The following is a 21,359-nucleotide window of genomic DNA, read 5'->3' on the forward strand; positions in this document are numbered from 1 at the left end:
GCAACGCCGATTTCGGCGGGGAAGTATGGTGACAAAGAAATCGTCACATTGTGTGGGAACTGATAGGGGACCAGAACGCGACTTGTCGGGACGCGCTAAAACACTTCACTGGTCACAGCACGGTGAACGCACAGTTTCTCGTCCGATCACCGCTACTGCGCGAAGCTGGACGTTGTCAGTGCTTGGGCGGGTGACCGCCTGCGAACACACGGCACTGCCGATAGTTTCAATTCGTATTTCTCTTTCCTCTTCGGTTTCGGAGCTGCAGCGCTATTCGGTCAAGGGCACTGGCGCCACATTTTGCCTCTCAGTATGCCAAGTCGCGCCGTGCGGCCACAGTGAAATGAAGGAGCGTGTTGAAAAATTTTCAACAAAGAAAAAAAAATGAAATGTACTAGTAATAAAACTGAATTTGTCTGACAGAACATGTAAAATCAGACAATACATGATAACAGGCAGCAGGTATTTACTTGAGGCATAAGTAATGTGGTGCCCGCCTCGCCATACCTCTCTCAGTCGTTTTGCGCGCTTGTTCTTTTTATATAGGCCGATTGGAGAGCGTCAGCTCTCGCGTCAGCTGAGCAAAGTCGAGACAAGTCGAGACTCAAGGAGAATCGACGCACACGCTATAGGGTGGCCTGCAGCGAGTAAGATGGGGAAAGAAACATTAATTGAAGGACGCGTGGCAAAAGTACTCATACGCAAAAGTTAAAAGCCGGCTGCGGTGGCCGGGAATCGAACCCGGATCAACTGCTTGGAAGGCAACTATGCTGACCATTACACCACCACCGCACGGTTTCCGTCCGCGCACGCCGCGCTGTGTCTGCTTCCCGCCTGTCGGCGGCGGCTCAAGGTGGTCGTAGCTGTAGGCGCATTACGGCGTAGGCGAGCGCATCCAGACAGCGTCTCTACGCACATTTCGCGTCCTTTGGCAAGAGTCGTCGCGTGCGTGCGCCGCAAGAGTACTTAGGCGATCGCGTTCGGGCGTCATTTTTAAGCAGTGCAGTGCAGGATTCAGCGTCTGTAGCATTCTCTCGAGAGGATGCGACGGCGCTGGACGGCAGTCCCACTTTCCCCTCAGGCGTCTGCCGCGGAAAGCACCAGGAAGCTGAGCATCGGTGGTTCAGTGGTAGAATGCTCGCCTGCCACGCGGGCGGCCCGGGTTCGATTCCCGGCCGATGCATCATTTTGTTTTTTCTCCGATAGTGGCGCTGCGTGTCTTTCGCACTCGAACTGCGTGAGCCATGAGAATGCACCGCGGTATTTCCGTGGGAAATAACCTAACATGCAGCGCACACGACTGCTCGTTTGGACTCTTGTGTGCTATTCTACATACTGGCGTCGGCCTAGCATCGCAAGTTGCCTGTCGCGCCGGGAATGCACGTGTAGCAACAGAAAAAAATGAGCCAGGAAGTGCAGACTCTCTACCACTGGTATTTGGTACTTACCGAGATCACTTGCCTCGGTAGCGCAGTAGGCAGCGCGTAAGTCTCATAATCTTAAGGTCGTGAGTTCGATCCTCAACCGGGGCATTTAATTTACTTTCGTCCACAGCTAAATTGACGGCTCTGGGGTTTGCGAAGCAGCGAAACACTTTGTACTTTGTTATCCACAAGGCTTCAACGACTCAGCGTGATAATGTTTACTTCCCGTTATTACTACTTGCAGTTCTTATGTAAAATTTTCAAGGAAAAAAGTACTAGTAATAAAACTGAATTTCGTACGATATAACGTGTAAAGTCACAATGTATGACCTGCTGTATGATGACAGGCAGCAGGTCTTTACTTGCGAAATAAGTAAATAAATATTACTACTTACAGCTTTGCTTTTCCTCCTACCCCTGTAACAACGAGGCATAAAGCAATGGATTGTGACTTTTGACATGCGCGCCTCGCCATGGGCGCGCGAAAAGGTGCTCGCAAACAGGGAAAGTGCGACACGGAAAGCGAGTGGACCGGGTGTAAAGCCGGAGAGAAATGTGCATGTCCGGTGTGGTCTAGTGGCTAGGATACCTGGCTCTCACCCAGGAGGCCCGGGTTCGATTCCCGGTACCGGAACGGAATTTTTCGGAAAAAATCACGACAAGTTTTGACCCTGCGAAAGGCTGTTTCACGCCCTCCTCGCATTATAGCTACTGGTTCATAAACGTCAGCTGAAAACAGTCGAGAGAAACGGTCACGCAATGAAATTACTACGAGCAGCGGAATATAGGGAGAAGAGACGCTGCTCCACTGTTGGACTGCTACCATAGAAATGTTACATGGCAATACGCAGAGCAATTCCCGCGAAGCGATGGAAGGCTGTCTGCACCGAGGTCCGTTAGCTCAGTTGGTTAGAGCGTCGTGCTAATAACGCGAAGGTCGTGGGTTCGATCCCCCCACGGCCCACTACGATTTCACTCTTTCAAAAAGGCAACGCCGATTTCGGCGGGGAAGTATGGTGACAAAGAAATCGTCACATTGTGTGGGAACTGATAGGGGACCAGAACGCGACTTGTCGGGACGCGCTAAAACACTTCACTGGTCACAGCACGGTGAACGCACAGTTTCTCGTCCGATCACCGCTACTGCGCGAAGCTGGACGTTGTCAGTGCTTGGGCGGGTGACCGCCTGCGAACACACGGCACTGCCGATAGTTTCAATTCGTATTTCTCTTTCCTCTTCGGTTTCGGAGCTGCAGCGCTATTCGGTCAAGGGCACTGGCGCCACATTTTGCCTCTCAGTATGCCAAGTCGCGCCGTGCGGCCACAGTGAAATGAAGGAGCGTGTTGAAAAATTTTCAACAAAGAAAAAAAAATGAAATGTACTAGTAATAAAACTGAATTTGTCTGACAGAACATGTAAAATCAGACAATACATGATAACAGGCAGCAGGTATTTACTTGAGGCATAAGTAATGTGGTGCCCGCCTCGCCATACCTCTCTCAGTCGTTTTGCGCGCTTGTTCTTTTTATATAGGCCGATTGGAGAGCGTCAGCTCTCGCGTCAGCTGAGCAAAGTCGAGACAAGTCGAGACTCAAGGAGAATCGACGCACACGCTATAGGGTGGCCTGCAGCGAGTAAGATGGGGAAAGAAACATTAATTGAAGGACGCGTGGCAAAAGTACTCATACGCAAAAGTTAAAAGCCGGCTGCGGTGGCCGGGAATCGAACCCGGATCAACTGCTTGGAAGGCAACTATGCTGACCATTACACCACCACCGCACGGTTTCCGTCCGCGCACGCCGCGCTGTGTCTGCTTCCCGCCTGTCGGCGGCGGCTCAAGGTGGTCGTAGCTGTAGGCGCATTACGGCGTAGGCGAGCGCATCCAGACAGCGTCTCTACGCACATTTCGCGTCCTTTGGCAAGAGTCGTCGCGTGCGTGCGCCGCAAGAGTACTTAGGCGATCGCGTTCGGGCGTCATTTTTAAGCAGTGCAGTGCAGGATTCAGCGTCTGTAGCATTCTCTCGAGAGGATGCGACGGCGCTGGACGGCAGTCCCACTTTCCCCTCAGGCGTCTGCCGCGGAAAGCACCAGGAAGCTGAGCATCGGTGGTTCAGTGGTAGAATGCTCGCCTGCCACGCGGGCGGCCCGGGTTCGATTCCCGGCCGATGCATCATTTTGTTTTTTCTCCGATAGTGGCGCTGCGTGTCTTTCGCACTCGAACTGCGTGAGCCATGAGAATGCACCGCGGTATTTCCGTGGGAAATAACCTAACATGCAGCGCACACGACTGCTCGTTTGGACTCTTGTGTGCTATTCTACATACTGGCGTCGGCCTAGCATCGCAAGTTGCCTGTCGCGCCGGGAATGCACGTGTAGCAACAGAAAAAAATGAGCCAGGAAGTGCAGACTCTCTACCACTGGTATTTGGTACTTACCGAGATCACTTGCCTCGGTAGCGCAGTAGGCAGCGCGTAAGTCTCATAATCTTAAGGTCGTGAGTTCGATCCTCAACCGGGGCATTTAATTTACTTTCGTCCACAGCTAAATTGACGGCTCTGGGGTTTGCGAAGCAGCGAAACACTTTGTACTTTGTTATCCACAAGGCTTCAACGACTCAGCGTGATAATGTTTACTTCCCGTTATTACTACTTGCAGTTCTTATGTAAAATTTTCAAGGAAAAAAGTACTAGTAATAAAACTGAATTTCGTACGATATAACGTGTAAAGTCACAATGTATGACCTGCTGTATGATGACAGGCAGCAGGTCTTTACTTGCGAAATAAGTAAATAAATATTACTACTTACAGCTTTGCTTTTCCTCCTACCCCTGTAACAACGAGGCATAAAGCAATGGATTGTGACTTTTGACATGCGCGCCTCGCCATGGGCGCGCGAAAAGGTGCTCGCAAACAGGGAAAGTGCGACACGGAAAGCGAGTGGACCGGGTGTAAAGCCGGAGAGAAATGTGCATGTCCGGTGTGGTCTAGTGGCTAGGATACCTGGCTCTCACCCAGGAGGCCCGGGTTCGATTCCCGGTACCGGAACGGAATTTTTCGGAAAAAATCACGACAAGTTTTGACCCTGCGAAAGGCTGTTTCACGCCCTCCTCGCATTATAGCTACTGGTTCATAAACGTCAGCTGAAAACAGTCGAGAGAAACGGTCACGCAATGAAATTACTACGAGCAGCGGAATATAGGGAGAAGAGACGCTGCTCCACTGTTGGACTGCTACCATAGAAATGTTACATGGCAATACGCAGAGCAATTCCCGCGAAGCGATGGAAGGCTGTCTGCACCGAGGTCCGTTAGCTCAGTTGGTTAGAGCGTCGTGCTAATAACGCGAAGGTCGTGGGTTCGATCCCCCCACGGCCCACTACGATTTCACTCTTTCAAAAAGGCAACGCCGATTTCGGCGGGGAAGTATGGTGACAAAGAAATCGTCACATTGTGTGGGAACTGATAGGGGACCAGAACGCGACTTGTCGGGACGCGCTAAAACACTTCACTGGTCACAGCACGGTGAACGCACAGTTTCTCGTCCGATCACCGCTACTGCGCGAAGCTGGACGTTGTCAGTGCTTGGGCGGGTGACCGCCTGCGAACACACGGCACTGCCGATAGTTTCAATTCGTATTTCTCTTTCCTCTTCGGTTTCGGAGCTGCAGCGCTATTCGGTCAAGGGCACTGGCGCCACATTTTGCCTCTCAGTATGCCAAGTCGCGCCGTGCGGCCACAGTGAAATGAAGGAGCGTGTTGAAAAATTTTCAACAAAGAAAAAAAAATGAAATGTACTAGTAATAAAACTGAATTTGTCTGACAGAACATGTAAAATCAGACAATACATGATAACAGGCAGCAGGTATTTACTTGAGGCATAAGTAATGTGGTGCCCGCCTCGCCATACCTCTCTCAGTCGTTTTGCGCGCTTGTTCTTTTTATATAGGCCGATTGGAGAGCGTCAGCTCTCGCGTCAGCTGAGCAAAGTCGAGACAAGTCGAGACTCAAGGAGAATCGACGCACACGCTATAGGGTGGCCTGCAGCGAGTAAGATGGGGAAAGAAACATTAATTGAAGGACGCGTGGCAAAAGTACTCATACGCAAAAGTTAAAAGCCGGCTGCGGTGGCCGGGAATCGAACCCGGATCAACTGCTTGGAAGGCAACTATGCTGACCATTACACCACCACCGCACGGTTTCCGTCCGCGCACGCCGCGCTGTGTCTGCTTCCCGCCTGTCGGCGGCGGCTCAAGGTGGTCGTAGCTGTAGGCGCATTACGGCGTAGGCGAGCGCATCCAGACAGCGTCTCTACGCACATTTCGCGTCCTTTGGCAAGAGTCGTCGCGTGCGTGCGCCGCAAGAGTACTTAGGCGATCGCGTTCGGGCGTCATTTTTAAGCAGTGCAGTGCAGGATTCAGCGTCTGTAGCATTCTCTCGAGAGGATGCGACGGCGCTGGACGGCAGTCCCACTTTCCCCTCAGGCGTCTGCCGCGGAAAGCACCAGGAAGCTGAGCATCGGTGGTTCAGTGGTAGAATGCTCGCCTGCCACGCGGGCGGCCCGGGTTCGATTCCCGGCCGATGCATCATTTTGTTTTTTCTCCGATAGTGGCGCTGCGTGTCTTTCGCACTCGAACTGCGTGAGCCATGAGAATGCACCGCGGTATTTCCGTGGGAAATAACCTAACATGCAGCGCACACGACTGCTCGTTTGGACTCTTGTGTGCTATTCTACATACTGGCGTCGGCCTAGCATCGCAAGTTGCCTGTCGCGCCGGGAATGCACGTGTAGCAACAGAAAAAAATGAGCCAGGAAGTGCAGACTCTCTACCACTGGTATTTGGTACTTACCGAGATCACTTGCCTCGGTAGCGCAGTAGGCAGCGCGTAAGTCTCATAATCTTAAGGTCGTGAGTTCGATCCTCAACCGGGGCATTTAATTTACTTTCGTCCACAGCTAAATTGACGGCTCTGGGGTTTGCGAAGCAGCGAAACACTTTGTACTTTGTTATCCACAAGGCTTCAACGACTCAGCGTGATAATGTTTACTTCCCGTTATTACTACTTGCAGTTCTTATGTAAAATTTTCAAGGAAAAAAGTACTAGTAATAAAACTGAATTTCGTACGATATAACGTGTAAAGTCACAATGTATGACCTGCTGTATGATGACAGGCAGCAGGTCTTTACTTGCGAAATAAGTAAATAAATATTACTACTTACAGCTTTGCTTTTCCTCCTACCCCTGTAACAACGAGGCATAAAGCAATGGATTGTGACTTTTGACATGCGCGCCTCGCCATGGGCGCGCGAAAAGGTGCTCGCAAACAGGGAAAGTGCGACACGGAAAGCGAGTGGACCGGGTGTAAAGCCGGAGAGAAATGTGCATGTCCGGTGTGGTCTAGTGGCTAGGATACCTGGCTCTCACCCAGGAGGCCCGGGTTCGATTCCCGGTACCGGAACGGAATTTTTCGGAAAAAATCACGACAAGTTTTGACCCTGCGAAAGGCTGTTTCACGCCCTCCTCGCATTATAGCTACTGGTTCATAAACGTCAGCTGAAAACAGTCGAGAGAAACGGTCACGCAATGAAATTACTACGAGCAGCGGAATATAGGGAGAAGAGACGCTGCTCCACTGTTGGACTGCTACCATAGAAATGTTACATGGCAATACGCAGAGCAATTCCCGCGAAGCGATGGAAGGCTGTCTGCACCGAGGTCCGTTAGCTCAGTTGGTTAGAGCGTCGTGCTAATAACGCGAAGGTCGTGGGTTCGATCCCCCCACGGCCCACTACGATTTCACTCTTTCAAAAAGGCAACGCCGATTTCGGCGGGGAAGTATGGTGACAAAGAAATCGTCACATTGTGTGGGAACTGATAGGGGACCAGAACGCGACTTGTCGGGACGCGCTAAAACACTTCACTGGTCACAGCACGGTGAACGCACAGTTTCTCGTCCGATCACCGCTACTGCGCGAAGCTGGACGTTGTCAGTGCTTGGGCGGGTGACCGCCTGCGAACACACGGCACTGCCGATAGTTTCAATTCGTATTTCTCTTTCCTCTTCGGTTTCGGAGCTGCAGCGCTATTCGGTCAAGGGCACTGGCGCCACATTTTGCCTCTCAGTATGCCAAGTCGCGCCGTGCGGCCACAGTGAAATGAAGGAGCGTGTTGAAAAATTTTCAACAAAGAAAAAAAAATGAAATGTACTAGTAATAAAACTGAATTTGTCTGACAGAACATGTAAAATCAGACAATACATGATAACAGGCAGCAGGTATTTACTTGAGGCATAAGTAATGTGGTGCCCGCCTCGCCATACCTCTCTCAGTCGTTTTGCGCGCTTGTTCTTTTTATATAGGCCGATTGGAGAGCGTCAGCTCTCGCGTCAGCTGAGCAAAGTCGAGACAAGTCGAGACTCAAGGAGAATCGACGCACACGCTATAGGGTGGCCTGCAGCGAGTAAGATGGGGAAAGAAACATTAATTGAAGGACGCGTGGCAAAAGTACTCATACGCAAAAGTTAAAAGCCGGCTGCGGTGGCCGGGAATCGAACCCGGATCAACTGCTTGGAAGGCAACTATGCTGACCATTACACCACCACCGCACGGTTTCCGTCCGCGCACGCCGCGCTGTGTCTGCTTCCCGCCTGTCGGCGGCGGCTCAAGGTGGTCGTAGCTGTAGGCGCATTACGGCGTAGGCGAGCGCATCCAGACAGCGTCTCTACGCACATTTCGCGTCCTTTGGCAAGAGTCGTCGCGTGCGTGCGCCGCAAGAGTACTTAGGCGATCGCGTTCGGGCGTCATTTTTAAGCAGTGCAGTGCAGGATTCAGCGTCTGTAGCATTCTCTCGAGAGGATGCGACGGCGCTGGACGGCAGTCCCACTTTCCCCTCAGGCGTCTGCCGCGGAAAGCACCAGGAAGCTGAGCATCGGTGGTTCAGTGGTAGAATGCTCGCCTGCCACGCGGGCGGCCCGGGTTCGATTCCCGGCCGATGCATCATTTTGTTTTTTCTCCGATAGTGGCGCTGCGTGTCTTTCGCACTCGAACTGCGTGAGCCATGAGAATGCACCGCGGTATTTCCGTGGGAAATAACCTAACATGCAGCGCACACGACTGCTCGTTTGGACTCTTGTGTGCTATTCTACATACTGGCGTCGGCCTAGCATCGCAAGTTGCCTGTCGCGCCGGGAATGCACGTGTAGCAACAGAAAAAAATGAGCCAGGAAGTGCAGACTCTCTACCACTGGTATTTGGTACTTACCGAGATCACTTGCCTCGGTAGCGCAGTAGGCAGCGCGTAAGTCTCATAATCTTAAGGTCGTGAGTTCGATCCTCAACCGGGGCATTTAATTTACTTTCGTCCACAGCTAAATTGACGGCTCTGGGGTTTGCGAAGCAGCGAAACACTTTGTACTTTGTTATCCACAAGGCTTCAACGACTCAGCGTGATAATGTTTACTTCCCGTTATTACTACTTGCAGTTCTTATGTAAAATTTTCAAGGAAAAAAGTACTAGTAATAAAACTGAATTTCGTACGATATAACGTGTAAAGTCACAATGTATGACCTGCTGTATGATGACAGGCAGCAGGTCTTTACTTGCGAAATAAGTAAATAAATATTACTACTTACAGCTTTGCTTTTCCTCCTACCCCTGTAACAACGAGGCATAAAGCAATGGATTGTGACTTTTGACATGCGCGCCTCGCCATGGGCGCGCGAAAAGGTGCTCGCAAACAGGGAAAGTGCGACACGGAAAGCGAGTGGACCGGGTGTAAAGCCGGAGAGAAATGTGCATGTCCGGTGTGGTCTAGTGGCTAGGATACCTGGCTCTCACCCAGGAGGCCCGGGTTCGATTCCCGGTACCGGAACGGAATTTTTCGGAAAAAATCACGACAAGTTTTGACCCTGCGAAAGGCTGTTTCACGCCCTCCTCGCATTATAGCTACTGGTTCATAAACGTCAGCTGAAAACAGTCGAGAGAAACGGTCACGCAATGAAATTACTACGAGCAGCGGAATATAGGGAGAAGAGACGCTGCTCCACTGTTGGACTGCTACCATAGAAATGTTACATGGCAATACGCAGAGCAATTCCCGCGAAGCGATGGAAGGCTGTCTGCACCGAGGTCCGTTAGCTCAGTTGGTTAGAGCGTCGTGCTAATAACGCGAAGGTCGTGGGTTCGATCCCCCCACGGCCCACTACGATTTCACTCTTTCAAAAAGGCAACGCCGATTTCGGCGGGGAAGTATGGTGACAAAGAAATCGTCACATTGTGTGGGAACTGATAGGGGACCAGAACGCGACTTGTCGGGACGCGCTAAAACACTTCACTGGTCACAGCACGGTGAACGCACAGTTTCTCGTCCGATCACCGCTACTGCGCGAAGCTGGACGTTGTCAGTGCTTGGGCGGGTGACCGCCTGCGAACACACGGCACTGCCGATAGTTTCAATTCGTATTTCTCTTTCCTCTTCGGTTTCGGAGCTGCAGCGCTATTCGGTCAAGGGCACTGGCGCCACATTTTGCCTCTCAGTATGCCAAGTCGCGCCGTGCGGCCACAGTGAAATGAAGGAGCGTGTTGAAAAATTTTCAACAAAGAAAAAAAAATGAAATGTACTAGTAATAAAACTGAATTTGTCTGACAGAACATGTAAAATCAGACAATACATGATAACAGGCAGCAGGTATTTACTTGAGGCATAAGTAATGTGGTGCCCGCCTCGCCATACCTCTCTCAGTCGTTTTGCGCGCTTGTTCTTTTTATATAGGCCGATTGGAGAGCGTCAGCTCTCGCGTCAGCTGAGCAAAGTCGAGACAAGTCGAGACTCAAGGAGAATCGACGCACACGCTATAGGGTGGCCTGCAGCGAGTAAGATGGGGAAAGAAACATTAATTGAAGGACGCGTGGCAAAAGTACTCATACGCAAAAGTTAAAAGCCGGCTGCGGTGGCCGGGAATCGAACCCGGATCAACTGCTTGGAAGGCAACTATGCTGACCATTACACCACCACCGCACGGTTTCCGTCCGCGCACGCCGCGCTGTGTCTGCTTCCCGCCTGTCGGCGGCGGCTCAAGGTGGTCGTAGCTGTAGGCGCATTACGGCGTAGGCGAGCGCATCCAGACAGCGTCTCTACGCACATTTCGCGTCCTTTGGCAAGAGTCGTCGCGTGCGTGCGCCGCAAGAGTACTTAGGCGATCGCGTTCGGGCGTCATTTTTAAGCAGTGCAGTGCAGGATTCAGCGTCTGTAGCATTCTCTCGAGAGGATGCGACGGCGCTGGACGGCAGTCCCACTTTCCCCTCAGGCGTCTGCCGCGGAAAGCACCAGGAAGCTGAGCATCGGTGGTTCAGTGGTAGAATGCTCGCCTGCCACGCGGGCGGCCCGGGTTCGATTCCCGGCCGATGCATCATTTTGTTTTTTCTCCGATAGTGGCGCTGCGTGTCTTTCGCACTCGAACTGCGTGAGCCATGAGAATGCACCGCGGTATTTCCGTGGGAAATAACCTAACATGCAGCGCACACGACTGCTCGTTTGGACTCTTGTGTGCTATTCTACATACTGGCGTCGGCCTAGCATCGCAAGTTGCCTGTCGCGCCGGGAATGCACGTGTAGCAACAGAAAAAAATGAGCCAGGAAGTGCAGACTCTCTACCACTGGTATTTGGTACTTACCGAGATCACTTGCCTCGGTAGCGCAGTAGGCAGCGCGTAAGTCTCATAATCTTAAGGTCGTGAGTTCGATCCTCAACCGGGGCATTTAATTTACTTTCGTCCACAGCTAAATTGACGGCTCTGGGGTTTGCGAAGCAGCGAAACACTTTGTACTTTGTTATCCACAAGGCTTCAACGACTCAGCGTGATAATGTTTACTTCCCGTTATTACTACTTGCAGTTCTTATGTAAAATTTTCAAGGAAAAAAGTACTAGTAATAAAACTGAATTTCGTACGATATAACGTGTAAAGTCACAATGTATGACCTGCTGTATGATGACAGGCAGCAGGTCTTTACTTGCGAAATAAGTAAATAAATATTACTACTTACAGCTTTGCTTTTCCTCCTACCCCTGTAACAACGAGGCATAAAGCAATGGATTGTGACTTTTGACATGCGCGCCTCGCCATGGGCGCGCGAAAAGGTGCTCGCAAACAGGGAAAGTGCGACACGGAAAGCGAGTGGACCGGGTGTAAAGCCGGAGAGAAATGTGCATGTCCGGTGTGGTCTAGTGGCTAGGATACCTGGCTCTCACCCAGGAGGCCCGGGTTCGATTCCCGGTACCGGAACGGAATTTTTCGGAAAAAATCACGACAAGTTTTGACCCTGCGAAAGGCTGTTTCACGCCCTCCTCGCATTATAGCTACTGGTTCATAAACGTCAGCTGAAAACAGTCGAGAGAAACGGTCACGCAATGAAATTACTACGAGCAGCGGAATATAGGGAGAAGAGACGCTGCTCCACTGTTGGACTGCTACCATAGAAATGTTACATGGCAATACGCAGAGCAATTCCCGCGAAGCGATGGAAGGCTGTCTGCACCGAGGTCCGTTAGCTCAGTTGGTTAGAGCGTCGTGCTAATAACGCGAAGGTCGTGGGTTCGATCCCCCCACGGCCCACTACGATTTCACTCTTTCAAAAAGGCAACGCCGATTTCGGCGGGGAAGTATGGTGACAAAGAAATCGTCACATTGTGTGGGAACTGATAGGGGACCAGAACGCGACTTGTCGGGACGCGCTAAAACACTTCACTGGTCACAGCACGGTGAACGCACAGTTTCTCGTCCGATCACCGCTACTGCGCGAAGCTGGACGTTGTCAGTGCTTGGGCGGGTGACCGCCTGCGAACACACGGCACTGCCGATAGTTTCAATTCGTATTTCTCTTTCCTCTTCGGTTTCGGAGCTGCAGCGCTATTCGGTCAAGGGCACTGGCGCCACATTTTGCCTCTCAGTATGCCAAGTCGCGCCGTGCGGCCACAGTGAAATGAAGGAGCGTGTTGAAAAATTTTCAACAAAGAAAAAAAAATGAAATGTACTAGTAATAAAACTGAATTTGTCTGACAGAACATGTAAAATCAGACAATACATGATAACAGGCAGCAGGTATTTACTTGAGGCATAAGTAATGTGGTGCCCGCCTCGCCATACCTCTCTCAGTCGTTTTGCGCGCTTGTTCTTTTTATATAGGCCGATTGGAGAGCGTCAGCTCTCGCGTCAGCTGAGCAAAGTCGAGACAAGTCGAGACTCAAGGAGAATCGACGCACACGCTATAGGGTGGCCTGCAGCGAGTAAGATGGGGAAAGAAACATTAATTGAAGGACGCGTGGCAAAAGTACTCATACGCAAAAGTTAAAAGCCGGCTGCGGTGGCCGGGAATCGAACCCGGATCAACTACTTGGAAGGCAACTATGCTGACCATTACACCACCACCGCACGGTTTCCGTCCGCGCACGCCGCGCTGTGTCTGCTTCCCGCCTGTCGGCGGCGGCTCAAGGTGGTCGTAGCTGTAGGCGCATTACGGCGTAGGCGAGCGCATCCAGACAGCGTCTCTACGCACATTTCGCGTCCTTTGGCAAGAGTCGTCGCGTGCGTGCGCCGCAAGAGTACTTAGGCGATCGCGTTCGGGCGTCATTTTTAAGCAGTGCAGTGCAGGATTCAGCGTCTGTAGCATTCTCTCGAGAGGATGCGACGGCGCTGGACGGCAGTCCCACTTTCCCCTCAGGCGTCTGCCGCGGAAAGCACCAGGAAGCTGAGCATCGGTGGTTCAGTGGTAGAATGCTCGCCTGCCACGCGGGCGGCCCGGGTTCGATTCCCGGCCGATGCATCATTTTGTTTTTTCTCCGATAGTGGCGCTGCGTGTCTTTCGCACTCGAACTGCGTGAGCCATGAGAATGCACCGCGGTATTTCCGTGGGAAATAACCTAACATGCAGCGCACACGACTGCTCGTTTGGACTCTTGTGTGCTATTCTACATACTGGCGTCGGCCTAGCATCGCAAGTTGCCTGTCGCGCCGGGAATGCACGTGTAGCAACAGAAAAAAATGAGCCAGGAAGTGCAGACTCTCTACCACTGGTATTTGGTACTTACCGAGATCACTTGCCTCGGTAGCGCAGTAGGCAGCGCGTAAGTCTCATAATCTTAAGGTCGTGAGTTCGATCCTCAACCGGGGCATTTAATTTACTTTCGTCCACAGCTAAATTGACGGCTCTGGGGTTTGCGAAGCAGCGAAACACTTTGTACTTTGTTATCCACAAGGCTTCAACGACTCAGCGTGATAATGTTTACTTCCCGTTATTACTACTTGCAGTTCTTATGTAAAATTTTCAAGGAAAAAAGTACTAGTAATAAAACTGAATTTCGTACGATATAACGTGTAAAGTCACAATGTATGACCTGCTGTATGATGACAGGCAGCAGGTCTTTACTTGCGAAATAAGTAAATAAATATTACTACTTACAGCTTTGCTTTTCCTCCTACCCCTGTAACAACGAGGCATAAAGCAATGGATTGTGACTTTTGACATGCGCGCCTCGCCATGGGCGCGCGAAAAGGTGCTCGCAAACAGGGAAAGTGCGACACGGAAAGCGAGTGGACCGGGTGTAAAGCCGGAGAGAAATGTGCATGTCCGGTGTGGTCTAGTGGCTAGGATACCTGGCTCTCACCCAGGAGGCCCGGGTTCGATTCCCGGTACCGGAACGGAATTTTTCGGAAAAAATCACGACAAGTTTTGACCCTGCGAAAGGCTGTTTCACGCCCTCCTCGCATTATAGCTACTGGTTCATAAACGTCAGCTGAAAACAGTCGAGAGAAACGGTCACGCAATGAAATTACTACGAGCAGCGGAATATAGGGAGAAGAGACGCTGCTCCACTGTTGGACTGCTACCATAGAAATGTTACATGGCAATACGCAGAGCAATTCCCGCGAAGCGATGGAAGGCTGTCTGCACCGAGGTCCGTTAGCTCAGTTGGTTAGAGCGTCGTGCTAATAACGCGAAGGTCGTGGGTTCGATCCCCCCACGGCCCACTACGATTTCACTCTTTCAAAAAGGCAACGCCGATTTCGGCGGGGAAGTATGGTGACAAAGAAATCGTCACATTGTGTGGGAACTGATAGGGGACCAGAACGCGACTTGTCGGGACGCGCTAAAACACTTCACTGGTCACAGCACGGTGAACGCACAGTTTCTCGTCCGATCACCGCTACTGCGCGAAGCTGGACGTTGTCAGTGCTTGGGCGGGTGACCGCCTGCGAACACACGGCACTGCCGATAGTTTCAATTCGTATTTCTCTTTCCTCTTCGGTTTCGGAGCTGCAGCGCTATTCGGTCAAGGGCACTGGCGCCACATTTTGCCTCTCAGTATGCCAAGTCGCGCCGTGCGGCCACAGTGAAATGAAGGAGCGTGTTGAAAAATTTTCAACAAAGAAAAAAAAATGAAATGTACTAGTAATAAAACTGAATTTGTCTGACAGAACATGTAAAATCAGACAATACATGATAACAGGCAGCAGGTATTTACTTGAGGCATAAGTAATGTGGTGCCCGCCTCGCCATACCTCTCTCAGTCGTTTTGCGCGCTTGTTCTTTTTATATAGGCCGATTGGAGAGCGTCAGCTCTCGCGTCAGCTGAGCAAAGTCGAGACAAGTCGAGACTCAAGGAGAATCGACGCACACGCTATAGGGTGGCCTGCAGCGAGTAAGATGGGGAAAGAAACATTAATTGAAGGACGCGTGGCAAAAGTACTCATACGCAAAAGTTAAAAGCCGGCTGCGGTGGCCGGGAATCGAACCCGGATCAACTGCTTGGAAGGCAACTATGCTGACCATTACACCACCACCGCACGGTTTCCGTCCGCGCACGCCGCGCTGTGTCTGCTTCCCGCCTGTCGGCGGCGGCTCAAGGTGGTCGTAGCTGTAGGCGCATTACGGCGTAGGCGAGCGCATCCAGACAGCGTCTCTACGCACATTTCGCGTCCTTTGGCAAGAGTCGTCGCGTGCGTGCGCCGCAAGAGTACTTAGGCGATCGCGTTCGGGCGTCATTTTTAAGCAGTGCAGTGCAGGATTCAGCGTCTGTAGCATTCTCTCGAGAGGATGCGACGGCGCTGGACGGCAGTCCCACTTTCCCCTCAGGCGTCTGCCGCGGAAAGCACCAGGAAGCTGAGCATCGGTGGTTCAGTGGTAGAATGCTCGCCTGCCACGCGGGCGGCCCGGGTTCGATTCCCGGCCGATGCATCATTTTGTTTTTTCTCCGATAGTGGCGCTGCGTGTCTTTCGCACTCGAACTGCGTGAGCCATGAGAATGCACCGCGGTATTTCCGTGGGAAATAACCTAACATGCAGCGCACACGACTGCTCGTTTGGACTCTTGAGTGCTATTCTACATACTGGCGTCGGCCTAGCATCGCAAGTTGCCTGTCGCGCCGGGAATGCACGTGTAACAACAGAAAAAAATGAGCCAGGAAGTGCAGACTCTCTACCACTGGTATTTGGTACTTACCGAGATCACTTGCCTCGGTAGCGCAGTAGGCAGCGCGTAAGTCTCATAATCTTAAGGTCGTGAGTTCGATCCTCAACCGGGGCATTTAATTTACTTTCGTCCACAGCTAAATTGACGGCTCTGGGGTTTGCGAAGCAGCGAAACACTTTGTACTTTGTTATCCACAAGGCTTCAACGACTCAGCGTGATAATGTTTACTTCCCGTTATTACTACTTGCAGTTCTTATGTAAAATTTTCAAGGAAAAAAGTACTAGTAATAAAACTGAATTTCGTACGATATAACGTGTAAAGTCACAATGTATGACCTGCTGTATGATGACAGGCAGCAGGTCTTTACTTGCGAAATAAGTAAATAAATATTACTACTTACAGCTTTGCTTTTCCTCCTACCCCTGTAACAACGAGGCATAAAGCAATGGATTGTGACTTTTGACATGCGCGCCTCGCCATGGGCGCGCGAAAAGGTGCTCGCAAACAGGGAAAGTGCGACACGGAAAGCGAGTGGACCGGGTGTAAAGCCGGAGAGAAATGTGCATGTCCGGTGTGGTCTAGTGGCTAGGATACCTGGCTCTCACCCAGGAGGCCCGGGTTCGATTCCCGGTACCGGAACGGAATTTTTCGGAAAAAATCACGACAAGTTTTGACCCTGCGAAAGGCTGTTTCACGCCCTCCTCGCATTATAGCTACTGGTTCATAAACGTCAGCTGAAAACAGTCGAGAGAAACGGTCACGCAATGAAATTACTACGAGCAGCGGAATATAGGGAGAAGAGACGCTGCTCCACTGTTGGACTGCTACCATAGAAATGTTACATGGCAATACGCAGAGCAATTCCCGCGAAGCGATGGAAGGCTGTCTGCACCGAGGTCCGTTAGCTCAGTTGGTTAGAGCGTCGTGCTAATAACGCGAAGGTCGTGGGTTCAAAAAAATGGCTCTGAGCACTATGGGACTCAACATCTTAGGTCATAAGTCCCCTAGAACTTAGAACTACTTAAACCTAACTAACCTAAGGACATCACACACACCCATGCCCGAGGCAGGATTCGAACCTGCGACCGTAGCAGTCCCTCGGTCCCAGACTGCAGCGCCAGAACCGCTAGACCACCGCGGTCGGCGAAGGTCGTGGGTTCGATCCCCCCACGGCCCACTACGATTTCACTCTTTCAAAAAGGCAACGCCGATTTCGGCGGGGAAGTATGGTGACAAAGAAATCGTCACATTGTGTGGGAACTGATAGGGGACCAGAACGCGACTTGTCGGGACGCGCTAAAACACTTCACTGGTCACAGCACGGTGAACGCACAGTTTCTCGTCCGATCACCGCTACTGCGCGAAGCTGGACGTTGTCAGTGCTTGGGCGGGTGACCGCCTGCGAACACACGGCACTGCCGATAGTTTCAATTCGTATTTCTCTTTCCTCTTCGGTTTCGGAGCTGCAGCGCTATTCGGTCAAGGGCACTGGCGCCACATTTTGCCTCTCAGTATGCCAAGTCGCGCCGTGCGGCCACAGTGAAATGAAGGAGCGTGTTGAAAAATTTTCAACAAAGAAAAAAAAATGAAATGTACTAGTAATAAAACTGAATTTGTCTGACAGAACATGTAAAATCAGACAATACATGATAACAGGCAGCAGGTATTTACTTGAGGCATAAGTAATGTGGTGCCCGCCTCGCCATACCTCTCTCAGTCGTTTTGCGCGCTTGTTCTTTTTATATAGGCCGATTGGAGAGCGTCAGCTCTCGCGTCAGCTGAGCAAAGTCGAGACAAGTCGAGACTCAAGGAGAATCGACGCACACGCTATAGGGTGGCCTGCAGCGAGTAAGATGGGGAAAGAAACATTAATTGAAGGACGCGTGGCAAAAGTACTCATACGCAAAAGTTAAAAGCCGGCTGCGGTGGCCGGGAATCGAACCCGGATCAACTACTTGGAAGGCAACTATGCTGACCATTACACCACCACCGCACGGTTTCCGTCCGCGCACGCCGCGCTGTGTCTGCTTCCCGCCTGTCGGCGGCGGCTCAAGGTGGTCGTAGCTGTAGGCGCATTACGGCGTAGGCGAGCGCATCCAGACAGCGTCTCTACGCACATTTCGCGTCCTTTGGCAAGAGTCGTCGCGTGCGTGCGCCGCAAGAGTACTTAGGCGATCGCGTTCGGGCGTCATTTTTAAGCAGTGCAGTGCAGGATTCAGCGTCTGTAGCATTCTCTCGAGAGGATGCGACGGCGCTGGACGGCAGTCCCACTTTCCCCTCAGGCGTCTGCCGCGGAAAGCACCAGGAAGCTGAGCATCGGTGGTTCAGTGGTAGAATGCTCGCCTGCCACGCGGGCGGCCCGGGTTCGATTCCCGGCCGATGCATCATTTTGTTTTTTCTCCGATAGTGGCGCTGCGTGTCTTTCGCACTCGAACTGCGTGAGCCATGAGAATGCACCGCGGTATTTCCGTGGGAAATAACCTAACATGCAGCGCACACGACTGCTCGTTTGGACTCTTGTGTGCTATTCTACATACTGGCGTCGGCCTAGCATCGCAAGTTGCCTGTCGCGCCGGGAATGCACGTGTAGCAACAGAAAAAAATGAGCCAGGAAGTGCAGACTCTCTACCACTGGTATTTGGTACTTACCGAGATCACTTGCCTCGGTAGCGCAGTAGGCAGCGCGTAAGTCTCATAATCTTAAGGTCGTGAGTTCGATCCTCAACCGGGGCATTTAATTTACTTTCGTCCACAGCTAAATTGACGGCTCTGGGGTTTGCGAAGCAGCGAAACACTTTGTACTTTGTTATCCACAAGGCTTCAACGACTCAGCGTGATAATGTTTACTTCCCGTTATTACTACTTGCAGTTCTTATGTAAAATTTTCAAGGAAAAAAGTACTAGTAATAAAACTGAATTTCGTACGATATAACGTGTAAAGTCACAATGTATGACCTGCTGTATGATGACAGGCAGCAGGTCTTTACTTGCGAAATAAGTAAATAAATATTACTACTTACAGCTTTGCTTTTCCTCCTACCCCTGTAACAACGAGGCATAAAGCAATGGATTGTGACTTTTGACATGCGCGCCTCGCCATGGGCGCGCGAAAAGGTGCTCGCAAACAGGGAAAGTGCGACACGGAAAGCGAGTGGACCGGGTGTAAAGCCGGAGAGAAATGTGCATGTCCGGTGTGGTCTAGTGGCTAGGATACCTGGCTCTCACCCAGGAGGCCCGGGTTCGATTCCCGGTACCGGAACGGAATTTTTCGGAAAAAATCACGACAAGTTTTGACCCTGCGAAAGGCTGTTTCACGCCCTCCTCGCATTATAGCTACTGGTTCATAAACGTCAGCTGAAAACAGTCGAGAGAAACGGTCACGCAATGAAATTACTACGAGCAGCGGAATATAGGGAGAAGAGACGCTGCTCCACTGTTGGACTGCTACCATAGAAATGTTACATGGCAATACGCAGAGCAATTCCCGCGAAGCGATGGAAGGCTGTCTGCACCGAGGTCCGTTAGCTCAGTTGGTTAGAGCGTCGTGCTAATAACGCGAAGGTCGTGGGTTCGATCCCCCCACGGCCCACTACGATTTCACTCTTTCAAAAAGGCAACGCCGATTTCGGCGGGGAAGTATGGTGACAAAGAAATCGTCACATTGTGTGGGAACTGATAGGGGACCAGAACGCGACTTGTCGGGACGCGCTAAAACACTTCACTGGTCACAGCACGGTGAACGCACAGTTTCTCGTCCGATCACCGCTACTGCGCGAAGCTGGACGTTGTCAGTGCTTGGGCGGGTGACCGCCTGCGAACACACGGCACTGCCGATAGTTTCAATTCGTATTTCTCTTTCCTCTTCGGTTTCGGAGCTGCAGCGCTATTCGGTCAAGGGCACTGGCGCCACATTTTGCCTCTCAGTATGCCAAGTCGCGCCGTGCGGCCACAGTGAAATGAAGGAGCGTGTTGAAAAATTTTCAACAAAGAAAAAAAAATGAAATGTACTAGTAATAAAACTGAATTTGTCTGACAGAACATGTAAAATCAGACAATACATGATAACAGGCAGCAGGTATTTACTTGAGGCATAAGTAATGTGGTGCCCGCCTCGCCATACCTCTCTCAGTCGTTTTGCGCGCTTGTTCTTTTTATATAGGCCGATTGGAGAGCGTCAGCTCTCGCGTCAGCTGAGCAAAGTCGAGACAAGTCGAGACTCAAGGAGAATCGACGCACACGCTATAGGGTGGCCTGCAGCGAGTAAGATGGGGAAAGAAACATTAATTGAAGGACGCGTGGCAAAAGTACTCATACGCAAAAGTTAAAAGCCGGCTGCGGTGGCCGGGAATCGAACCCGGATCAACTACTTGGAAGGCAACTATGCTGACCATTACACCACCACCGCACGGTTTCCGTCCGCGCACGCCGCGCTGTGTCTGCTTCCCGCCTGTCGGCGGCGGCTCAAGGTGGTCGTAGCTGTAGGCGCATTACGGCGTAGGCGAGCGCATCCAGACAGCGTCTCTACGCACATTTCGCGTCCTTTGGCAAGAGTCGTCGCGTGCGTGCGCCGCAAGAGTACTTAGGCGATCGCGTTCGGGCGTCATTTTTAAGCAGTGCAGTGCAGGATTCAGCGTCTGTAGCATTCTCTCGAGAGGATGCGACGGCGCTGGACGGCAGTCCCACTTTCCCCTCAGGCGTCTGCCGCGGAAAGCACCAGGAAGCTGAGCATCGGTGGTTCAGTGGTAGAATGCTCGCCTGCCACGCGGGCGGCCCGGGTTCGATTCCCGGCCGATGCATCATTTTGTTTTTTCTCCGATAGTGGCGCTGCGTGTCTTTCGCACTCGAACTGCGTGAGCCATGAGAATGCACCGCGGTATTTCCGTGGGAAATAACCTAACATGCAGCGCACACGACTGCTCGTTTGGACTCTTGTGTGCTATTCTACATACTGGCGTCGGCCTAGCATCGCAAGTTGCCTGTCGCGCCGGGAATGCACGTGTAGCAACAGAAAAAAATGAGCCAGGAAGTGCAGACTCTCTACCACTGGTATTTGGTACTTACCGAGATCACTTGCCTCGGTAGCGCAGTAGGCAGCGCGTAAGTCTCATAATCTTAAGGTCGTGAGTTCGATCCTCAACCGGGGCATTTAATTTACTTTCGTCCACAGCTAAATTGACGGCTCTGGGGTTTGCGAAGCAGCGAAACACTTTGTACTTTGTTATCCACAAGGCTTCAACGACTCAGCGTGATAATGTTTACTTCCCGTTATTACTACTTGCAGTTCTTATGTAAAATTTTCAAGGAAAAAAGTACTAGTAATAAAACTGAATTTCGTACGATATAACGTGTAAAGTCACAATGTATGACCTGCTGTATGATGACAGGCAGCAGGTCTTTACTTGCGAAATAAGTAAATAAATATTACTACTTACAGCTTTGCTTTTCCTCCTACCCCTGTAACAACGAGG

At 51.3% G+C, this 21,359-nt stretch overlaps 42 non-coding genes across 42 annotated transcripts; 33 read left to right on the top strand and 9 right to left on the bottom strand.

Annotated features, from left to right (window-relative positions):
- Positions 1-720: 720 nt before the first annotated feature.
- Positions 721-792, bottom strand: Trnag-ucc (transfer RNA glycine (anticodon UCC)). The gene has a single exon. It is a non-coding gene; the product is annotated as a tRNA-Gly (tRNA).
- A 320-nt stretch (positions 793-1,112) lies between these two features.
- On the top strand, positions 1,113-1,183 carry Trnag-gcc (transfer RNA glycine (anticodon GCC)). The gene has a single exon. It is a non-coding gene; the product is annotated as a tRNA-Gly (tRNA).
- Positions 1,184-1,459: 276 nt separating this feature from the next.
- Positions 1,460-1,532, top strand: Trnam-cau (transfer RNA methionine (anticodon CAU)). Its single transcript has one exon. It is a non-coding gene; the product is annotated as a tRNA-Met (tRNA).
- A 454-nt stretch (positions 1,533-1,986) lies between these two features.
- Trnae-cuc (transfer RNA glutamic acid (anticodon CUC)) lies at positions 1,987-2,058 on the top strand. Its single transcript has one exon. It is a non-coding gene; the product is annotated as a tRNA-Glu (tRNA).
- A 256-nt stretch (positions 2,059-2,314) lies between these two features.
- On the top strand, positions 2,315-2,388 carry Trnai-aau (transfer RNA isoleucine (anticodon AAU)). The gene has a single exon. It is a non-coding gene; the product is annotated as a tRNA-Ile (tRNA).
- Positions 2,389-3,132: 744 nt separating this feature from the next.
- On the bottom strand, positions 3,133-3,204 carry Trnag-ucc (transfer RNA glycine (anticodon UCC)). Its single transcript has one exon. It is a non-coding gene; the product is annotated as a tRNA-Gly (tRNA).
- Positions 3,205-3,524: 320 nt separating this feature from the next.
- Positions 3,525-3,595, top strand: Trnag-gcc (transfer RNA glycine (anticodon GCC)). Its single transcript has one exon. It is a non-coding gene; the product is annotated as a tRNA-Gly (tRNA).
- Positions 3,596-3,871: 276 nt separating this feature from the next.
- Positions 3,872-3,944, top strand: Trnam-cau (transfer RNA methionine (anticodon CAU)). The gene has a single exon. It is a non-coding gene; the product is annotated as a tRNA-Met (tRNA).
- A 454-nt stretch (positions 3,945-4,398) lies between these two features.
- On the top strand, positions 4,399-4,470 carry Trnae-cuc (transfer RNA glutamic acid (anticodon CUC)). Its single transcript has one exon. It is a non-coding gene; the product is annotated as a tRNA-Glu (tRNA).
- Positions 4,471-4,726: 256 nt separating this feature from the next.
- Positions 4,727-4,800, top strand: Trnai-aau (transfer RNA isoleucine (anticodon AAU)). Its single transcript has one exon. It is a non-coding gene; the product is annotated as a tRNA-Ile (tRNA).
- A 744-nt stretch (positions 4,801-5,544) lies between these two features.
- On the bottom strand, positions 5,545-5,616 carry Trnag-ucc (transfer RNA glycine (anticodon UCC)). Its single transcript has one exon. It is a non-coding gene; the product is annotated as a tRNA-Gly (tRNA).
- A 320-nt stretch (positions 5,617-5,936) lies between these two features.
- Trnag-gcc (transfer RNA glycine (anticodon GCC)) lies at positions 5,937-6,007 on the top strand. Its single transcript has one exon. It is a non-coding gene; the product is annotated as a tRNA-Gly (tRNA).
- A 276-nt stretch (positions 6,008-6,283) lies between these two features.
- On the top strand, positions 6,284-6,356 carry Trnam-cau (transfer RNA methionine (anticodon CAU)). The gene has a single exon. It is a non-coding gene; the product is annotated as a tRNA-Met (tRNA).
- A 454-nt stretch (positions 6,357-6,810) lies between these two features.
- On the top strand, positions 6,811-6,882 carry Trnae-cuc (transfer RNA glutamic acid (anticodon CUC)). The gene has a single exon. It is a non-coding gene; the product is annotated as a tRNA-Glu (tRNA).
- A 256-nt stretch (positions 6,883-7,138) lies between these two features.
- Positions 7,139-7,212, top strand: Trnai-aau (transfer RNA isoleucine (anticodon AAU)). Its single transcript has one exon. It is a non-coding gene; the product is annotated as a tRNA-Ile (tRNA).
- A 744-nt stretch (positions 7,213-7,956) lies between these two features.
- On the bottom strand, positions 7,957-8,028 carry Trnag-ucc (transfer RNA glycine (anticodon UCC)). Its single transcript has one exon. It is a non-coding gene; the product is annotated as a tRNA-Gly (tRNA).
- A 320-nt stretch (positions 8,029-8,348) lies between these two features.
- Positions 8,349-8,419, top strand: Trnag-gcc (transfer RNA glycine (anticodon GCC)). The gene has a single exon. It is a non-coding gene; the product is annotated as a tRNA-Gly (tRNA).
- A 276-nt stretch (positions 8,420-8,695) lies between these two features.
- Positions 8,696-8,768, top strand: Trnam-cau (transfer RNA methionine (anticodon CAU)). Its single transcript has one exon. It is a non-coding gene; the product is annotated as a tRNA-Met (tRNA).
- Positions 8,769-9,222: 454 nt separating this feature from the next.
- On the top strand, positions 9,223-9,294 carry Trnae-cuc (transfer RNA glutamic acid (anticodon CUC)). Its single transcript has one exon. It is a non-coding gene; the product is annotated as a tRNA-Glu (tRNA).
- A 256-nt stretch (positions 9,295-9,550) lies between these two features.
- Trnai-aau (transfer RNA isoleucine (anticodon AAU)) lies at positions 9,551-9,624 on the top strand. The gene has a single exon. It is a non-coding gene; the product is annotated as a tRNA-Ile (tRNA).
- A 744-nt stretch (positions 9,625-10,368) lies between these two features.
- Positions 10,369-10,440, bottom strand: Trnag-ucc (transfer RNA glycine (anticodon UCC)). Its single transcript has one exon. It is a non-coding gene; the product is annotated as a tRNA-Gly (tRNA).
- Positions 10,441-10,760: 320 nt separating this feature from the next.
- On the top strand, positions 10,761-10,831 carry Trnag-gcc (transfer RNA glycine (anticodon GCC)). Its single transcript has one exon. It is a non-coding gene; the product is annotated as a tRNA-Gly (tRNA).
- Positions 10,832-11,107: 276 nt separating this feature from the next.
- Trnam-cau (transfer RNA methionine (anticodon CAU)) lies at positions 11,108-11,180 on the top strand. The gene has a single exon. It is a non-coding gene; the product is annotated as a tRNA-Met (tRNA).
- Positions 11,181-11,634: 454 nt separating this feature from the next.
- Trnae-cuc (transfer RNA glutamic acid (anticodon CUC)) lies at positions 11,635-11,706 on the top strand. Its single transcript has one exon. It is a non-coding gene; the product is annotated as a tRNA-Glu (tRNA).
- Positions 11,707-11,962: 256 nt separating this feature from the next.
- Trnai-aau (transfer RNA isoleucine (anticodon AAU)) lies at positions 11,963-12,036 on the top strand. Its single transcript has one exon. It is a non-coding gene; the product is annotated as a tRNA-Ile (tRNA).
- Positions 12,037-12,780: 744 nt separating this feature from the next.
- On the bottom strand, positions 12,781-12,852 carry Trnag-ucc (transfer RNA glycine (anticodon UCC)). Its single transcript has one exon. It is a non-coding gene; the product is annotated as a tRNA-Gly (tRNA).
- A 320-nt stretch (positions 12,853-13,172) lies between these two features.
- On the top strand, positions 13,173-13,243 carry Trnag-gcc (transfer RNA glycine (anticodon GCC)). The gene has a single exon. It is a non-coding gene; the product is annotated as a tRNA-Gly (tRNA).
- Positions 13,244-13,519: 276 nt separating this feature from the next.
- On the top strand, positions 13,520-13,592 carry Trnam-cau (transfer RNA methionine (anticodon CAU)). The gene has a single exon. It is a non-coding gene; the product is annotated as a tRNA-Met (tRNA).
- A 454-nt stretch (positions 13,593-14,046) lies between these two features.
- Positions 14,047-14,118, top strand: Trnae-cuc (transfer RNA glutamic acid (anticodon CUC)). The gene has a single exon. It is a non-coding gene; the product is annotated as a tRNA-Glu (tRNA).
- A 256-nt stretch (positions 14,119-14,374) lies between these two features.
- On the top strand, positions 14,375-14,448 carry Trnai-aau (transfer RNA isoleucine (anticodon AAU)). Its single transcript has one exon. It is a non-coding gene; the product is annotated as a tRNA-Ile (tRNA).
- A 744-nt stretch (positions 14,449-15,192) lies between these two features.
- Positions 15,193-15,264, bottom strand: Trnag-ucc (transfer RNA glycine (anticodon UCC)). The gene has a single exon. It is a non-coding gene; the product is annotated as a tRNA-Gly (tRNA).
- A 320-nt stretch (positions 15,265-15,584) lies between these two features.
- On the top strand, positions 15,585-15,655 carry Trnag-gcc (transfer RNA glycine (anticodon GCC)). The gene has a single exon. It is a non-coding gene; the product is annotated as a tRNA-Gly (tRNA).
- A 276-nt stretch (positions 15,656-15,931) lies between these two features.
- Trnam-cau (transfer RNA methionine (anticodon CAU)) lies at positions 15,932-16,004 on the top strand. The gene has a single exon. It is a non-coding gene; the product is annotated as a tRNA-Met (tRNA).
- A 454-nt stretch (positions 16,005-16,458) lies between these two features.
- On the top strand, positions 16,459-16,530 carry Trnae-cuc (transfer RNA glutamic acid (anticodon CUC)). Its single transcript has one exon. It is a non-coding gene; the product is annotated as a tRNA-Glu (tRNA).
- Positions 16,531-17,812: 1,282 nt separating this feature from the next.
- Trnag-ucc (transfer RNA glycine (anticodon UCC)) lies at positions 17,813-17,884 on the bottom strand. Its single transcript has one exon. It is a non-coding gene; the product is annotated as a tRNA-Gly (tRNA).
- A 320-nt stretch (positions 17,885-18,204) lies between these two features.
- On the top strand, positions 18,205-18,275 carry Trnag-gcc (transfer RNA glycine (anticodon GCC)). The gene has a single exon. It is a non-coding gene; the product is annotated as a tRNA-Gly (tRNA).
- A 276-nt stretch (positions 18,276-18,551) lies between these two features.
- Positions 18,552-18,624, top strand: Trnam-cau (transfer RNA methionine (anticodon CAU)). The gene has a single exon. It is a non-coding gene; the product is annotated as a tRNA-Met (tRNA).
- A 454-nt stretch (positions 18,625-19,078) lies between these two features.
- Positions 19,079-19,150, top strand: Trnae-cuc (transfer RNA glutamic acid (anticodon CUC)). The gene has a single exon. It is a non-coding gene; the product is annotated as a tRNA-Glu (tRNA).
- Positions 19,151-19,406: 256 nt separating this feature from the next.
- Trnai-aau (transfer RNA isoleucine (anticodon AAU)) lies at positions 19,407-19,480 on the top strand. The gene has a single exon. It is a non-coding gene; the product is annotated as a tRNA-Ile (tRNA).
- A 744-nt stretch (positions 19,481-20,224) lies between these two features.
- Trnag-ucc (transfer RNA glycine (anticodon UCC)) lies at positions 20,225-20,296 on the bottom strand. The gene has a single exon. It is a non-coding gene; the product is annotated as a tRNA-Gly (tRNA).
- A 320-nt stretch (positions 20,297-20,616) lies between these two features.
- On the top strand, positions 20,617-20,687 carry Trnag-gcc (transfer RNA glycine (anticodon GCC)). Its single transcript has one exon. It is a non-coding gene; the product is annotated as a tRNA-Gly (tRNA).
- A 276-nt stretch (positions 20,688-20,963) lies between these two features.
- Positions 20,964-21,036, top strand: Trnam-cau (transfer RNA methionine (anticodon CAU)). Its single transcript has one exon. It is a non-coding gene; the product is annotated as a tRNA-Met (tRNA).
- The last annotated feature ends 323 nt before the right edge of the window (positions 21,037-21,359 follow it).

The sequence above is a fragment of the Schistocerca cancellata genome, unplaced genomic scaffold (genome assembly GCF_023864275.1).
Source record: "Schistocerca cancellata isolate TAMUIC-IGC-003103 unplaced genomic scaffold, iqSchCanc2.1 HiC_scaffold_661, whole genome shotgun sequence".
Taxonomy (NCBI): domain Eukaryota; kingdom Metazoa; phylum Arthropoda; class Insecta; order Orthoptera; family Acrididae; genus Schistocerca; species Schistocerca cancellata.